Genomic DNA, 16841 nt, shown 5'->3' with positions numbered 1-16841 from the left:
GTCATTTGATACCTACTTGAGCGCCAGAAGAGTTACCCATGGGGCTTGACAAATACACCTCACAAATGTATGAAACACTTTCATATACTGTAAAATGGGTGTGTTTTCAAAGAGAAGAAATGGTGCAACCAGGCCTTGAAACTGGCAATTGCTGTTTCTTCATGGTTAGTCATGAAATGATGCCTTCGAACAGGAATGCGATACTGTTTTCAGAGCAGTCCATGACAGTTTTTCAAATCCGTGCTGTATTACAAACAAATCATGCCTGCCCTAAAGGGTGTGATTTCAGATTCATGCAAATCACTGCAATAAAATTCCTCTCCACCATCAAAACAACCAGAATGCGATTTCTCCTATGGAGAACAGAGACCATGTACCATAACAACTGTTATGAGATTGAACAAGGTTTAGGATAAAAAATGGAACTGTTATACTCCATGTTCCTTAACCCCTCACTCTGCTAATGTCATCATGCTTATACCACATACAATGGGGCCAGAATTGCATGTGCAGACTCAATGTTCCTATGTGCAATGTCATTTCAATAGAAAGAGTTAAGCCACCCATGCCTTCTTCTGCACAGATGGATCAAAGTGCACACGGCACACATAAAATCCTGCAGCTGCAGGCTACTTTGAGTGACACTTGTCTGATTAGTTCCCTGTGAGTAGGGGTGGGGTCACACATGTCCCAGTCCCACTCCTTCTCCCGGTGTGCCTCCTCCTTTTTCCTAGTCATGTCGAGAGGGTTCATCAAACTGCCTCCTGACACATATCCAGATATAACAGATACCAGTAGCATCCGGATGGAGGAGGCACTGGGATGACATCCTCCTAGATGCAATAAAGAAGAGAGAAATCATAGTGGGAGGAGAAGCAAAATATGTGTGGTCCGGTGATGGGACCATTGCATCCTGGACAACCGTGTCCTGATCAAATGCATCCCAGTATTGGACATTTGCATCACTTCTTCTTGCGTCCCAGACATTTGTGTCCCAGTATATGTATACTTCTCTTAGATGTACTTTTTAATGTTTAAAACACTAAGGTAGGGCCAGGACAAGAGGCTCAGGATCTATAGCATGCAGTTTGTCGACCAGTTTCAGTTTGCTTGTTACACAGTTATAGTAGAATGTAAATGACTAGAATGCAAAACCAGAAACAAATGTCCAAGAGTGCCAAGGACCAGGATGCAATTGTCCAGAGTGCAACTACCCTAGTACAGTGGTTCCCAAACCTTTTAGCACCAGGAACCACTTTTTTAAAAACCACTCTATCGGGGGACCCACCTAGGTTTACCAGACTTTTAAAAAAGAATCTCGATCTAGAAATATCTATCTATCTATCTATCTATCTATCTATCTATCTATCTATCTATCTATCTATCTATCTATCTATCTATCTATCAATCAAACACAACAAGGAAAAAGACCATCAAATATTTATCTCCCCATATTTATTTATTTATTTATTTATTTATTTTAGAGCCAGGGTGGTGTAGTGGTTTGGGTGGTGGACTTAGACCTGGACGATCTAGGTTCAAATCCCCCCTTAGCCAGGAAGCTTCCTGGGTGACCTTGGGCCAGTCACTTGCTCTCAGCCTCACCTACCTCACAGGGTTGTTGTGAGGACAAGAAGGAGGGGAGCAGTTGTGTACACCGCCCTGAGCTCTTTGGAGGAAGGGCGGTATAAAAATGTGAAAAATAAATAAATAAATAAATAAATAAATAAATAAATAGAAAGCGGATAGTATCTCTTTAAATTCACAGGTTGTGGGCGACCTTCCTTCCTTCTGCTAAATACAAAAGCAGAAAATATCGCTGAGTCTGTGAAACCCATAAGACCTTTTCCAGCGAAATGCCAGCATTACATCAAGACTATCCGAGCAGAATGTATAAGTTCCCATTTCGCTGCTCTAGTCTTTTAAATACCTATTTGGTAATAGAACAGTAAGGGCATGGATGTTAACACATCTTTAAAGGGTAGGTTTCTGTGCCTTTTACATAAACTGCTTAATACCCTTTTCAGCCAAGGTGTGGACAAGATACAGGATGGGAAGAGTGGAGCTGATAGCTCAGAGTGCTCAACTGATCAGTGTCCTCGAACCCATGGTGGTGATTTAAAGAATGGAAAGCGGATCAATGTGGCTGACACCCGTGATGTGCTGGAGGCAGAGGCAGCAGGATAAAAGGCACCCCAAATCCACCATTGCTCATCCTAATGCAGTGGCGTCACCCTAGCGGCGTCTAGGGTTTGCATCACCCAGTGCAGGAGGCTAGCATGTCACCCCCATGATGGACCTTCTCCCATACAGTGGGTGTAATGATGCACCATCACCCCTGCTGGGTTTTTTTTTTTTTTTTTTTTTTGGCTATTTTGATAGAATAGAGATATTTCAGTGTGGTTTGTTTCATTGCACTCTGCATGAAGTTACACATCAAATGATATATAACATGAAGATGTTATTAGAAATACCAAGATTTTAAAAATTTTGGCCACTAGTGGTGTCACACACCCCCATGCACACATCACCTGGTGAGTCCTGCACCCCCCGCACCCTCCTAGCAACACCATTGCCCTAATGCAAGCTGTATCATTTCCTTATAATGAATGGCAAATCCTCTACAGACCACTTCAGCAAAGCTGATCTGGACCAGTTCCATGTACATATTCTAAGCAGGGGAAAGGTCAGGGATTGACCAGATAGGTCACTGGTTGCAGGCCACACCCATCAGTATGTCTGCCCACTTTGGCCAACACCTGAACCTCTGTGTCTGGATAGTATACAATGTGCCATAAGGGGCCATGCAGGGATGCCACTGCAGTGCAGGGTGTCACCCCAGATCTCCCAGCATCCTGCCACCAGCCCTGATCTGAAGTATTCTCATGCCCTATACATTTCCTCACTGTTAAATGCAGTATTAAAATCAAAGGTAGTGCGCTGGGCACTGTAGTCAACCCAGCCCGGGAAACCTGTACTAATGTCTGTGCTTAAAGATACAGGTCATATTAGTGTGTCATGGATTAATTCTGAGTGCCAACAGATTAAATTTATACAAAGTGAAGCACTTTGTTTAAGAAAAATGGTATAAATAATTTTCGTTAACCTACAGCACATAGGTCTAGTTCAGGGGTGCTCAAACTTTCAACTTTAGGGATGCTAGACCTTTAACAAGTGTATAGAAGAGAGAATTTCAGCAGGTGTAGCTTATCATCTGTGGGATGACAAGTTGCACCTGCCGCAATTCTCTCTTCTATACACTTGTTAAAGGTCCAGCATCCCTAAAGTTGAAAGTTTGAGCACCCCTGGTCTAGTTTTTCTAACCTTCGTTCATACTACTGTGGATGGAACTGGCCTTTTACTCTACATGTAAGTTGCAACTATGCCTCAAGTGATCTGATAGCTATTTGTGATCTGAACACCATTTGCTCTGGTGTTCAGACTTTACCCGTGCAATTAAATCAATGGGAAAAACTAAGAAAACTCAAGTATAAATACTGTTAAAAAAAAAAAGAAAAGAAATACAAACCCATAAGGCTTCTTTTCATTTGACACCAGATCCATTAGATGGGTTTCTCTAGCTAGGGAGCTGACTGAAGCCAGCAGGGCTCTAAGACTTCTTTAGCAGGTGGGAAGGATTTGGCCAGACACAAGGAAATCCTTGTCCATTCTGCCAAAATTCCTCTGCAATTTCTATGGCCTGAGCTCATTAACTATTCTCAAGTTGTAACATAATGGGTAAGGTTAATTAGCATGTCCCAGATAGAACAGGCCAGCTGTCCACTTTCAGAAATGTGAGATCCCTTGAGAAACTGAAGGAGAAGGCCTAATTTTTCTTCTAGGAGCAAAGTATGTATTATCCTACTGAAATGCAATTCATTTCGGTATAAGAGATTCCAGTTGGTTTGCCAGCTTATAGAGTTCTTGTCTTGAGACCTAAAAACTTTCATTTTCTGTTTTATTTCATATATATATATATCCCACCCTTCCTCTCAGGAGCCCAAGTTCATGGTTCTTGTTTGACCTTTCCCTTTGAGGTAGGTCAGGCTGAGGGATGGTGACTGATCTAATTATCCAGTGAGCTTCATGACTATGTGGGGATTTGAACCTGGGCTGTCCTGGTCCTAGTCTAACCACACTAACTCTCAAAAATCATCACAAGAAAATTTTTAAAAATTGCCTATCATATTCAGACCCCCCCTTTCCCTTTATCATGGAACTCAAGTTGATGTACTTTGGGTTCTCCAGGTGGTTACCAGACATGCACATGAAGAGGAACAAACGCAGCCAGTTGGCTCATGACACATGGCAACAGGAAACTAAGCTAAGAGGAAACAGGTAACTAAACAGGGACATAGCTGTGGTGGGACTCTGTATTTTGGAGGCAGGTTCAAAAGAATAACATAGACCTAATTAATTCCACCAAAATTCTTCCATTAACTTGCTCCCAGCCATACAACACCCTTAGCCAAAACACCAGTCCTTCTGAGATGAGATGGGTCTATGCTCCTTTGTGGATAAAGGCTACAGAGCTGCACACTCAGAGGTAGGGTTAGGTTGGTTTTGCGGTTTCTAGAGCTTTCTCCAAGGAAAGGATTCTGGGCTCCCACCCTCACAGGAAAAGGACGATTAGAACACAGACGTGACGCATAGACAAGCTAAGGAGACAGATGAGTTTATAGGTGAGAGCACCATGATAGACCACCTCGTTGATGAGTTGGAAGGAGAGGATCATGTAGAAAGGGCTCTGCAGCTAAATATCACGCTTGTGTGTCTGCGGTGACAGCGTGCCTGGAACGAGAAGCAAGGCAGTAGCACTCCGAAAAGAAAGCAGCCTACCTGGAGAAACTGAGAAGGAAGAGAAGGGTATCCCCTACCCCCCACATCCTCCACTGTACTGGTTCTCAGCCAGTGCCCAACATGGCCAGACCCAGCCCCATCTCTGGTAGAGGGGCAGTGAAAGATGAACCCTCCATTGTATAGCAAGTGACCTCTGGCTTCTAAGGTACCTTCCTCTTCTATTCAACAAGGGGGGGTACCAATGGCATAGCTAGAGGGGTGCAAAGCACTAAGTTTAGTGGGGAGCCTCAACATGGTGTGCAAGCAGCCCCTCCCCTTCCCCTTCAGAGCCATTCCAGGTGGGGGAGCAAAACAGGGGCATCCACCTTGTTTTGTTCCCCCCTGCCTGGAATGACTCCAAGGGGAGGGGCTGCTTGCACGCCACGCTGAGGCTCCCTACGTTGCATCCCTCAAGCTACACCACTGTGGAGAGCAAATGTCCCTCTTCACCCCAGCATGGTGTCTTTTCCAGTGGCTGTTGCTGGTATCTCTTCAACATCTTTTTTTGAGATTGTGAGTCTAACACTCCTACAGAAGCCCTTCGTATTCCAATTTATACATGACTTCTGATGTCATTGCTGTTTCCAATGCACTGTTTCCATAGCCCTTGCCTTTCTTTCACCTCTGAAATCTTAGACACTCCATTTTTAATGTGAGACAGCTGTCTCAGCCTGCAGGGTTTCATATTATTTGGAGGGGGGAGGGAAACCCACAAAGATCTACCCAACAGGTGTTCTAGCAACACATGCATTGTTGCTTTCTCATTGCAAGGAAACACCATAACTAGCAGATAACAGAGGGAAGTTGCCAGGAAGGTCCAAAAGGCCACCTTATAGGAGGACCAGACTAGATATGGCACATGGGAGTTCTGTTCTTGGACCCCTCAAGAGTTCTTTATTTTCCAAAAAGCAAGTTTGGCGGTGGGATTTGGATCAGAGGTGGGGTAAAAATAAAATAAAAAGGGCAGGTTCCTTTTAAGATGACGTTAAAGAGAACCCCTATAAAAGCAAATAAAAAATGAGTTTATGTACATGAAAGCATAAAAATGAAAAGTACTGCCACTGTCAACGCAATCCAGACTTGCAGATAAGCTGGCACAAGTCCCTTGTGCAGGTTCCAGGTGCCGCAAATGTGCCATAAAGCAGGTTCGTTCCACTGCAGGAATTGGGGAGGCCGGCGCAAGGACACCCACTGGCTTTCTCACACCAAATCCAGCTCTGGCAGAGAGGTGGATTTGCACCAGGCAAAGGTGGAACACTGCTGGGGATTGGGGAGGGTGGGACATGGGATTGAAGAGGGTGGACCGGTAGACAGACCGGTAGACCAGGAGGGGGGTGGGACTGTCTTCCAACACTTAGGCTGGATCCTAACCCCCTCCTGAGCAATCTGGCATTTCTCCAGGTTGCTCGGATTTGCACCAGTGATTTCACTGGTGCAGATCCGAGTAAGAACATAAGAACAGCCCCACTGGATCAGGCCAGAGGCCCATCTAGTCCAGCTTCCTGTATCTCACAGCAGCCCACCAAATGCCCCAAGGAGCACACCAGACAACAAGAAGACCTGCAAGGCCTCCTGGGAATTGTAGTTAAGAACATAAGAACAGCCCCACTGGATCAGGCCATAGGCCCATCTAGTCCAGCTTCCTGTATCTCAAAGCAGCCCACCAAATGCCCCAGGGAGCACACCAGATAACAAGAGACCTGCATCCTGGTGCCCTCCCTTGCATCTGGCATTCTGACATAGCCCATTTCTAAAATTCTGAGTAGCCCCATTGAAATGTCTACCGTGCAACACAGGGTAAGGGGAAATAAATCCCCCTACTCTGAGTTGCATGAGATCCACCTCAAACCCTGTGCTGGATACAGTACAGGCCAGTCAGCCTGCCTGTTCCAGTGCAGAGTAGGATTGGGCTGTGTACTGTAATAAACTGAAACTCAGTCCAGACAAGACTGGTATGACAGCCTGTTCTTGATGTGATGGCACTCTCCTTGAACGGCCATATTTCCAATTTTGTAATACCTCTGGATCCAACTTTGGAGGACCAGGTATTGGCTATACCCAGAAGAGCGTTTGCTCAGTTTCAGGAGATCTTATACGTAGAGCTATAGGGCTCCATACCAGCCTAGTCACATACTTGAAGTATCATCATGTGCTCCAAGTGAGACTGCCATGGAAATTCACCCAAATCCTCCCCTGTTTGGCTTGCTGCCCACCCCAATCTCCCCCCCCCCCCCCACTGCTACATCCCCTGCTCTGGTGCAGCGTCTGGAGCCCCTGCAACATGCAGCCATTTCCACTGGTGATCCCACTGCATGCAACAGTGGCGCACCTTTTGTAACACAGTAAGACAACTTCAGGCAGTGGATCATGAGATCCACTGCCATAGGCCCTCCATAGATTATTACGAGCTGGAATCCCTAGCATGTATGCACTGCTGAAACAGAGACGCCTGCGTTGGCTCGGTCATGTCGTGAGAATGGATGATGGCCGGATTCCAAAGGATCTCCTCTATGGTGAACTCGTGGAAGGAAAGCGCCCTACAGGTAGACCACAGCTGCGATACAAGGACATCTGCAAGAGGGATCTGAAGGCCTTAGGAGTGGACCTCAACAAGTGGGAAACCCTGGCCTCTGAGCGGCCCGCTTGGAGGCAGGCTATGCAGCATGGCCTTTCCCAGTTTGAAGAGTAACTTGGCCAACAGACTGAGGCTAAGAGGCTAAGAAGGAAGGCCCATAGCCAGGGAGACAGACCAGGGACAGACTGCACTTGCTCCCAGTGTGGAAGGGATTGTCACTCCCGGATTGGCCTTTTCAGCCACACTAGACGCTGTTCCAGAACCACCATTCAGAGCGCGATACCAGAGTCTTTTGAGACTGAAGGTTGCCAACAACAAGGTACAGGAGGCTGTACTACCTGTACTACCCAGCCTAGTACGGGAGGGTACTTCAGGAACCTAGAAGGTGAAAGGATATACTTGTTTACATTGTGTAGGCCTCAGGCCTGGGGACTTGCCTTTGTAGAAGATCCCAGCAGTGAACTGCTTCTTAATGGATGTTGGCATCCTTCAGTCTCGGAAGACTATGGTGTCACGCTGTGAATGGTGGTTCTGGAACAGAGTGTCCTCTCCAGTGTGTGAAGCCTGGTAAAGTAGGTATGGGGGATAGGCTGTTACCCATGCAGCAAATCCCCCCTCTCCACGTCGCTGAAATGGTCCAATGGAAAGGCAGAAGCCAATACGGTTGGTTCCAGCGGCGTTGCAGGAGTTGCCAGAACGTGACTGTGTTCAGCCATGAACTGCCTCAGGGACTCCGGCTCTGGATTTTGCCTCGAGGTTGACTCCTGAAGCCTTTTCCATAACTGGATGTAGCCACAAGGCAGTGGAGGTTTGGGATCAGAGTTTTCCTTCTCTCAGATGAGCTGCCTTCCCAGGCTAATGAGTCCCATCTACCAGGTGGCTGTTTAGTCGCCTCTTATGACAAGTACAGCCAAACTGAGGGCCTATTCTTATCCCCAGCCCCCAGGGGATCTTAATGCTTCTTAATGAATCACATTGTAAACCATTCTCTGGAGATGAAGGAGGAAATGATTCAGAATCATTAACCTTTACCCTTGCAGAGCAAAGCACAGCACAGAGACATATGTGAGCTTAAAGGAACTGGAGCCATAGCATTTTCCACTAGAACATATGGTTAACACAGATAATAGATCATATGGTTAGCATAAAGTACATGTTGCCTCCAGTTTGCTTAAAAATCCTAGTCCCAGTTAGAAGCACTGAGGTTTGGAAACATTTGACTTGGAAGAAGGTGACATGGTGAGGGGAGGGAGAGATGGAAAGAAATAGCCCAGTTTGGAAAGGGTATTGCGAAACCGTTTCATCCCAGTTTTTATAATATGAGAAATACCATAAAAAGGGCAATTTCCATATGCTCCCGGTGTGGAAGGGATTGTCACTCCCGGATTGGCCTTTTCAGCCACACTAGACGCTGTTCCAGAACCACCTTTCAGAGTGCGATACCAGAGTCTTTCGAGACTGAAGGTTGCCAGCATACAAGAGAACCCCTATAAAAGCAAATAAAAAATGAGTTTATGTACATGAAAGCATAGAGATTTGGTGCTCCTATTTTACTTTTAAAAAAGGGGGGGGGAAAGCAGCAGTATGCTACAGTTTGCTTTATACCATTTTATTTACATCCCCTGGAGACCTGAAAATATTGAAGGTAAACTTTGAAAAGAAGAAAAACAGGCAGATCCTTAAAATATTAGCTTCTAAATCATCCTATAGCAGTCATGCATGATGAGTGGGGTGAAGGAAGAAGCTAATACATCACCAAGCCACCTACCACCCATATAGTAGGGCCGAGAGTGGAGGACCAGGGCACTGCTACAACTCTACACCTAGTGTGACACCCTTACCACATTGCATCATTGTAAACCTATTTGATGATGAAGAGGAACTGAGCAGAGCTGGCTGCCTTCCTCACCCTCCCTTGTGCCACTGTGATTCCGTTACTCGAAACAAGGGCCAGAACTCCTTCAACCTGCAAGGTGGTACTAATACAATATTCAGGACTACACCAATGGGACAGAAGATTGGGTTCACAGAAATTTATATACGTATAATACAACGCTAAATAATCCATAGCAACATCTGCAGTGGGGCCCAGGAATTGGAGCCACCAACTCCATCAGATATGATTGACTAAAGGCAGTAGCAGAGCCGGGGGGGGCAGAGTTGTAAGTACCGCTCTGAACTCTTCATGTAAGTTGCATCTCCCCCTCATTCATGGGGCCATACCAAAGAGCTAAAGCAACATGGAGGCATCTCCTCCACATTGCTCTTGCTCCCAGACAGGGTCCAAGAGCGAGGGAGAGAGGCAGCTGACACTGCGAGTTTCAGAGCAGAACTTACAGTTCCACACCCGCTCTGGCTCCGCAACTGACTAGAGGTTTTTCTGATCATTCAGACCTGGCAATTATGATCCAAGCTTTTGAAGCCTCAAAGGCAGCTGTCTATAATGTTCTTTGTGTGGTACAGTATTTGCTTTGGAGGTATAGATAATGTCCTGTGCAGCAGAAATGCCCTAAGAAGAAATAGAGCATTAGAGCAGAAGTTCCCAAACTGTGGGTCGGGACTCACTGGTGCGTCACCATCTGAGTTTTGGCCAGTCACAGAGCAAAGCCTCCAGAGTAAAGACAGGTGAAGGCAAGATCAGATAACTAATTGCCTCAAGCCCTGAGGATATTCAGAAACCGGATAGCTGCTAATTACTCTGCAAGCCGCTCTGCTCTTGGAGTTTGCAAGACAGCTGCTGCCCTACAAAGAGCTCAGCTCTTACAGTTTGCAAGCATGTGTAAAAATAGAGAGATAAATGTGTTGATGCCCTAATAAAGAATTTTAAAAAAAGAACAACCCAGAAGATTTTGTGTTTTTTTTTATTTTTCTGAGGAGAAATGGGAAAGGAAGGAGGGCATTCATTAAAGTTCATCATCGCTGGTACATTACAAGAAATTGATCATTTTTTGTAAAGAAATAAAGATATTATTTCTATATCTCTTTTCTGGGGGGAGGGTGTCTCAGAAATCTAGGTGGGTCCCAATAGAGTGTTGTTTTAAAAAGTGGGACTTGGAGCTAAAATATTTGGGAACCACAGCATTAGAGCATTAAAATCCTGGATGCTGTGGACAAGACACTGCACTTGAGGCCAGGGTAAATGTGTGTCATAGTTTAACTCACAAACAGAATACACAATTTGACTACCCCGGTAATGAGTCTTGATTCGTCCATAGTCAAAGCTTGTGCTCTACCAATAAACAAAGGAAGTTGAGACCGTCTAATTTCCCCTTGATTTTTACATCCAAAGTTGTGCAAGTAAGCATTGATTTGAGTTTCCCAGCATCAACTCTAATCAAATCTCAGTCCTTCCTTTATCTGTCATTTTAACCTGACACCTAACTCAGCAGAGATGGATTTTCAGGTTGCCCAATAAAATCATAATCGGAAACACCTCATTAAACAGCAGGAATGTCACAGATAGTTAACAACAAATGAAGCTGTTCAATTTCATTTCCCATGTGCTTTCTCTGACCAACTACTGCAGGAAAGAAAGGGAAAGTCAAACCACCAGCACCACTAGGGTCAGTGCAAATACCTTCAAAAGCAAATCAACTCTTCTTTTTATCTAATTCTTACACAACCTGGATGTCGGGGTACAGTTAGTATCTCAGGATAGGTGATATTTACAATCGTTGCTTTGACTTAATTGCTAGCCATTAATGCTAACCAGCTTTAATCATCAGTCAGGAGATGAGAAGATAAGAAGAGCCCTGCTGGATCAGGCCAAAGGCCCATCTAGTCCAGCTTCCTGTATCTCACAGTGTCCCAGAAGCACACAAGACAACAAGAGACCTACATCCCGGTGCCCACCCTTGCATCTGGCATTTAGAGGTAGCCTACTTCTCATGGCTTGTAGCCTGTGATAGACTTTTCCTCCATAAATCTGTCTCTTTTAAATCCCCTTTTAAAGGAATCTAGGCCAGGTGTCATCACTACATCCTGTGGCAAGGAGTTCCACAGATTATTTGCTAGGTAAAGAAATATTTTCTTCCGTCTATGCTATCTCTCCCACTACTCTACACCAGAGACTGGCGCTAGAGATCTACTCTAGAGGTAGGGTTTGATAAGGCTTTTCACAGGCCCCTTAAAGGAAAAACTGCATAGCAATCCTCTTACTAATGTTTGTCAGCCAGGCCCCTGGAGGTAGCAGGTTGAACAGCAGCAGATCTGATGGTCGTGACTGTGGTGACAACAGACATCTGGATAATTTCAGGAGGCAGGAGGTCTGGTCTAGAGGGCTAAAGATAACAGCTGAAGGTCGCCAGTTCGAGGCCACCGGCACCATGAACAGCAAGACCTTGAAGCAGCTGACAAGCCGAACCGAGTTTTTCCATCTGCTCTTTGGCCGCCCTTCAAGTGAGATATGAAGGATTGTCAGCTTGCGTGGGAGGAAACTGGAGGCCAGAATGTGATACCAGATCATAAAAGGATCCATCTGAAATGTTGTAGTTCTTGAAAGACAGAACCTTCGTCAATTGTAAAAATCCCTATAGGGATTTAGTATAGCCTGTCTGTGTAAACCACCTTGAAATAAAGTCTGCAGAGAAATCTGAAGACCATGAAAGGCGGTATATAAATATCTGTATTATTATTATTATTATTATTATTATTATTATTATTATTATTATTATTATTATTATTATTATTTCCATTGTGCTGAATGGTCATCTGGATATGAGGTTGCATCAACATACAAAACAGTCCAATGTGGTGCTAAACAGAAATGGCTCAGCCTTTCACAAAGTAATTTAAGCATCCACGGTATTCTTTTTTTCCTCTCTGGTTTGTTTATATTGGCCTTTTACCAGAGTCCAGTGTCGTTTCTGTGCCATGTGGTAGTTATATGATGAGGTCGTTTTTCCTCTGGGTTTCTGGTGTAGCAGTCAGTTTCTGTATGAATGCTTTGACATGTCAAGATCATTTATCCCACATCCTTCAGAAAGTGGGTTTGACCAGAATTCCCGTGAGCTTTACATAAATCCGAGTATTTGACGGACAAATGGAAAATGCATAATCTAGTTCCTGGAATGTGTTTCCACAAGTTGTGGTGATGACCACTAGCTTGGACAAGCCTCCTGTACATACATACATGGGAGGAAATCTGACCAACAGAAATAAATGGGATTTACTTCTGAGTAGACATGCATAGAATTGTGCTGCAAGATATTTTTGTTGTTGCCCAGGACCCATCAGTGGGATGGAAAACAAAAAATGACTTGAGTCAGTTGCAAAACTGTCCAAAGTCTGTTAAATCAACAGACAGTGGAACGCTGCCCACACACAGGGTTGCCAACTGGTCAGGATTGGTCTGGAGACTCCAGGATCTGGTATCAATTGTCTATGAAAGCTATCTGGAGTTTTAAACAGGGCCTCCTTGACTTAGGGCCCAATCCTATCCTATATTCCAGCGCTGATTGAGCTAAGCCAGTGGGGCATGCACTGCATCCAAGCGGTGGGGGGCCAGTCATGGAGGTCTCCTCAAGGTAAGGGAATGTTTGTTCCCTTATCTTGGGGCTGCATTGGCACTGAAAACTTGGAGAGGACTAAGCCCTCAATGACATTACTTCAAGGTGGGGGGAAAAATGTCTAGGAATGGCTTCAACCAGAATTGGCAGTCCTACCCATAGACCTTGCCTTGCCTGTGCCTCTAGAATATCATTCATAAGCCTGACAGTGTATGACCTCCCTCCTATTCCCATTGATTCTAAAGTCTTTGCCCAACCCAGCATGTGGACAAAGCTATATTGGAACCATCAGTGGGACGTGGCTACTGGGAAGGCAAATGCAATCTTGTATTAATTAGGCAGGGCACCGCTGGTAAAAATAGGAAAATTAAAACCTTCCTATTCGGTGGAAATCAGATTGGATTCCATCAAGTGGCCATAATCCAGCAGGAGCAGGTGTGGGAGAGGGAAACGGGGAATGAAAATCAAACCCAATGTTTCCCAGAGTCTCCAGGGCCACGTTCACTGCTATTTGGGCAAAACCCCTCTAGAAGGCAATATCCTGCAGTCTTGAAATTAATTACAGTGAACCTGTCACTCCGATTCCAGTGAGACTGCTCCAAAGGATGTGTTTTTAGGCGCGTAGCCAAGTTTTCAGCTTACATTAATTGCGGTTGGGTGAGAAAGGTCCAAAGGTCCTGTAAGCTCCAGTCCTGTGAGGCCTCTTCTGCATGAGGTTTTGACTGCATGTTAACATCCACTTGACCCAGACGGTCTGCAGAGAGAACACGCAGGCACGATTGTTTGAACAGAGTCCTGTTATCCTGGCTTCTCTTACTCCAGTTCCAGCATGCGCCTGGGTAGCATTGCAATGGGCACTTTTGTACAGGGAGCCGTGGGGCATACGGAGGGTGTGGGCTGCACTGAGTGACACGCAGTGGGGTGACACTATTATTGGCCAAAATTTTTAAAATCTTGCTATTTTTGGATAATACCAGTATGTTATTTGTCATTTGATCTGTAATTTCATGCAGAATACAATGAAATAAACCATGTTGAAATACCTCTATTCTATCAAAAGTTATAGCCACAAAATCAGTGGAGGTGGGCCAATGGTGCATCACCACAACCACCGCCTGGGGGGTTGTCCCACCCACTGCATGGGAGGAGGTCCATAAAGCACACACCCAGGTCTTTGTCATTGTCACACAGGAGGGAGTCAGTTATTTTATATCTATAATTTTAAAAAATATATATAAAAGAAGGTTGACTTGAGAAAATAAAGCCTCCCCCAAGAGCCTTTTATCTCTGTCTTCACAGCAGAGATGTGCAGTGGGTAGGAAGGCAGGTGAGGCAGAGCCTCCCCACTGAAGTCCTTCAAAAAGTGCCGCCGCCATGTGAGATGCTCAAGCACTTCCAACCCATGTGCAGAGGAAAACATCCAATTCCTTATGAATAAATGTTACCTGGGGCGAGCTATCTTGTCCAAGCATTTTGTGCTAAAACTGCACTTGGATCAGACTGAGCTCCTGTGCATCTTGAAGAGGACAGTCTCCCCGTGATGGGGCTTTTGAGGTGGGTAGCACAAAGCTTACCTAAGGGTACAATGAGATTATCATTTGTTCCTTCTTCAGGCAGCTCACTCAGCTCTGCTTCAGATAAGTAAAATGGGTACCAAGAACCAACCAACACTGTCACCCACAGATGGTAGTTAGAGCTCCTATTGAGAATCCTACTCCATGAAATAGAGGCAGAGGTGTTCTTAAAACGTTTTTATCTTTTGCCGATTTCAGGGGTTTTTTGGTGTTTTTGTTTTGTTTTTTTACAAAAATGAGAAGTGCTGAAAGCAGTGTTTGGTGTCTCATTATCACCAAAAAAATCACACCTCTAACTACAGGTTGAAAATAAAGCTATGGCCATAACCAATGTTGGGAAACTTGAGTTAGTGACTTTGACTTGAGTCGTGAAAATGCGTGATTTTGGGTGACTTGGTGACTCATGAGTCGCGTGCGTAGAAGACTCTGAAAAAGAGTCAGGGCCCCCCAAACTCAGCACTCATCCCCACCCTCCTCCCTCTTGCCGCTTCTGTCCCTACTCTCTTGCTATCCCTACCACCTTGTTTACAGATGGGTGAGGACAGCAGGGGCCAGAGTAAAGAGAACTCCAAGACACTCTCTCTCTCTCTCTCTCCCCCCTCCCCATGGCAGCAGTCCTGTTTTATTCATGGCTGGGTTTTTAAAGGGGGGGGGCAACTCTACTCAAGTCCATTGAAGTAGAGGGCGACTCGGAGACTTGGAAAGTGCCCCCGTTAGGACTCTTTTCGAGTTGAGTTGCAGGGGGTAGTTCGACTCGAGTCAAGCCACACTGGCTTTTCGCAGTGTAGGAAAACCCTGGCCATAACACAACTGAATGGAAGAGCTCTTGAGAATGACGCAAGGCAAATCCTTATCCTTCCTAAGCAATCAGGCTTACTACTCCCATTTATTTACAGCCACTTGAAACCACTGCTACTTTAAAAAAAGGAGAGGATGGGAGAAAATGACAGCTGCAAATGCAAAGTAGATTACACCTTAATGAAAACCATTCAGGAAGCACTGTTTGCAGCTGTGAAAGGCCAGAGCAATCCAGGCTCTCTTCATACCTCTAATTGCTTTTAAGAACTGTGGAAAAGGCAACACTCCCTAAAGACAAGGAAGAAAGAACATTCTCCAAGGCCAATCACTGCAGGATTTTAATTCTTGAAAATAAAAAGAAGGAAAAAAAACCTCTAACTACATATGCACACGGTTATCATCCTTAGAGTAGCTGCAAGCCAGTGGCATAGGTAGAGGGGGTACAAAGCACTAGGTTTTGCAGGGAGCCTCACAGCAGCATGCAAGCGGGCCTTCCCCTTCGAAGCCATTCCAGGTGGGGGGGAGCAAAATGGAGGCATACACCCAGGATGGCATCAAAGGGGAGGGGAAGGGCTACTTGCACACCACAGTGAGGCTCCCTGCAAAACGTAGTGCTTTGCATCCTGCGGTGAGTCTCCTTGCAAAACGTAGTGCTTTGCACCCTCTCTAGTTACACCACTGCTGCAAGTTCACCTCTTGACTTCCTGTCCACAAGCAGGATGATGAGAATACTCAGTGCATTGGAAGAACTAAGTTGAATCACGGGGATGTTGTAGGAATGACCCAAACCCAACTGTACTGAGAATTACTTTCTCGAGGTTGAACCTAAAACCTAAAGCCATGTTTGAACTCAAGGACAGCCTTGTAAATTGAGATTAAACTGCACCCCCCCATCACTCACCATCTGTTTCACCATGAAGTCTACAGAGATCCTTGTTTGCAGTTGTGGCACTTAACATTAGATGAGGACATCTCCAATGACAGTTAACACTGCGTCCAAGGAGACATAACTAGAATGAAGGAGATACTCTCAGCTCCTAACTAGCTGATGGTGCAAGAACAGGATGTGGGGGGACCACTAAGGGCTGGTGCACATATTACATCCGCCAAAGAGACACTGCTGAACTGACAAATGACTGTTGTGTGTCTTAGCCATAAGATCAGCTCGCTCACAAGCTATCCACCCATATCCATCCATCCTGCTTTTCTGTGACAAGTTACAGCCAAAGTGGCTCCCAAAACATGAACCCAATAGTCAATAAAAAATATGCAGATGGGAAAAATTAAAAGCTACAGTTGAAAATAATAAAATGCTATAAGCAGACCAAAAGGTAGGAAATTGTTTCAAAGCTGAATACCGTCAAACGAAAGTTTAAACGATGAACAGCCCCATCCTAACCAAACTGCCCGCACTGCAAGTAGTGGCACCAAAATGGCTGATGCTGCATCCAGTGCAGGCAACAAGGCTGTTGGAGGCCTCCCCAAGTTAAGGGGACTTTCGTCCCCTTGTCCCAGGGAAAGCCCAGCAGCTGCTATGGGGCTACTCAA

The sequence above is a fragment of the Tiliqua scincoides genome, chromosome 7, assembly GCF_035046505.1.
Source record: "Tiliqua scincoides isolate rTilSci1 chromosome 7, rTilSci1.hap2, whole genome shotgun sequence".
Taxonomy (NCBI): domain Eukaryota; kingdom Metazoa; phylum Chordata; class Lepidosauria; order Squamata; family Scincidae; genus Tiliqua; species Tiliqua scincoides.
The sequence above is the reverse complement of the archived record's forward strand: the minus strand, read 5'-3'. Positions refer to the sequence as shown.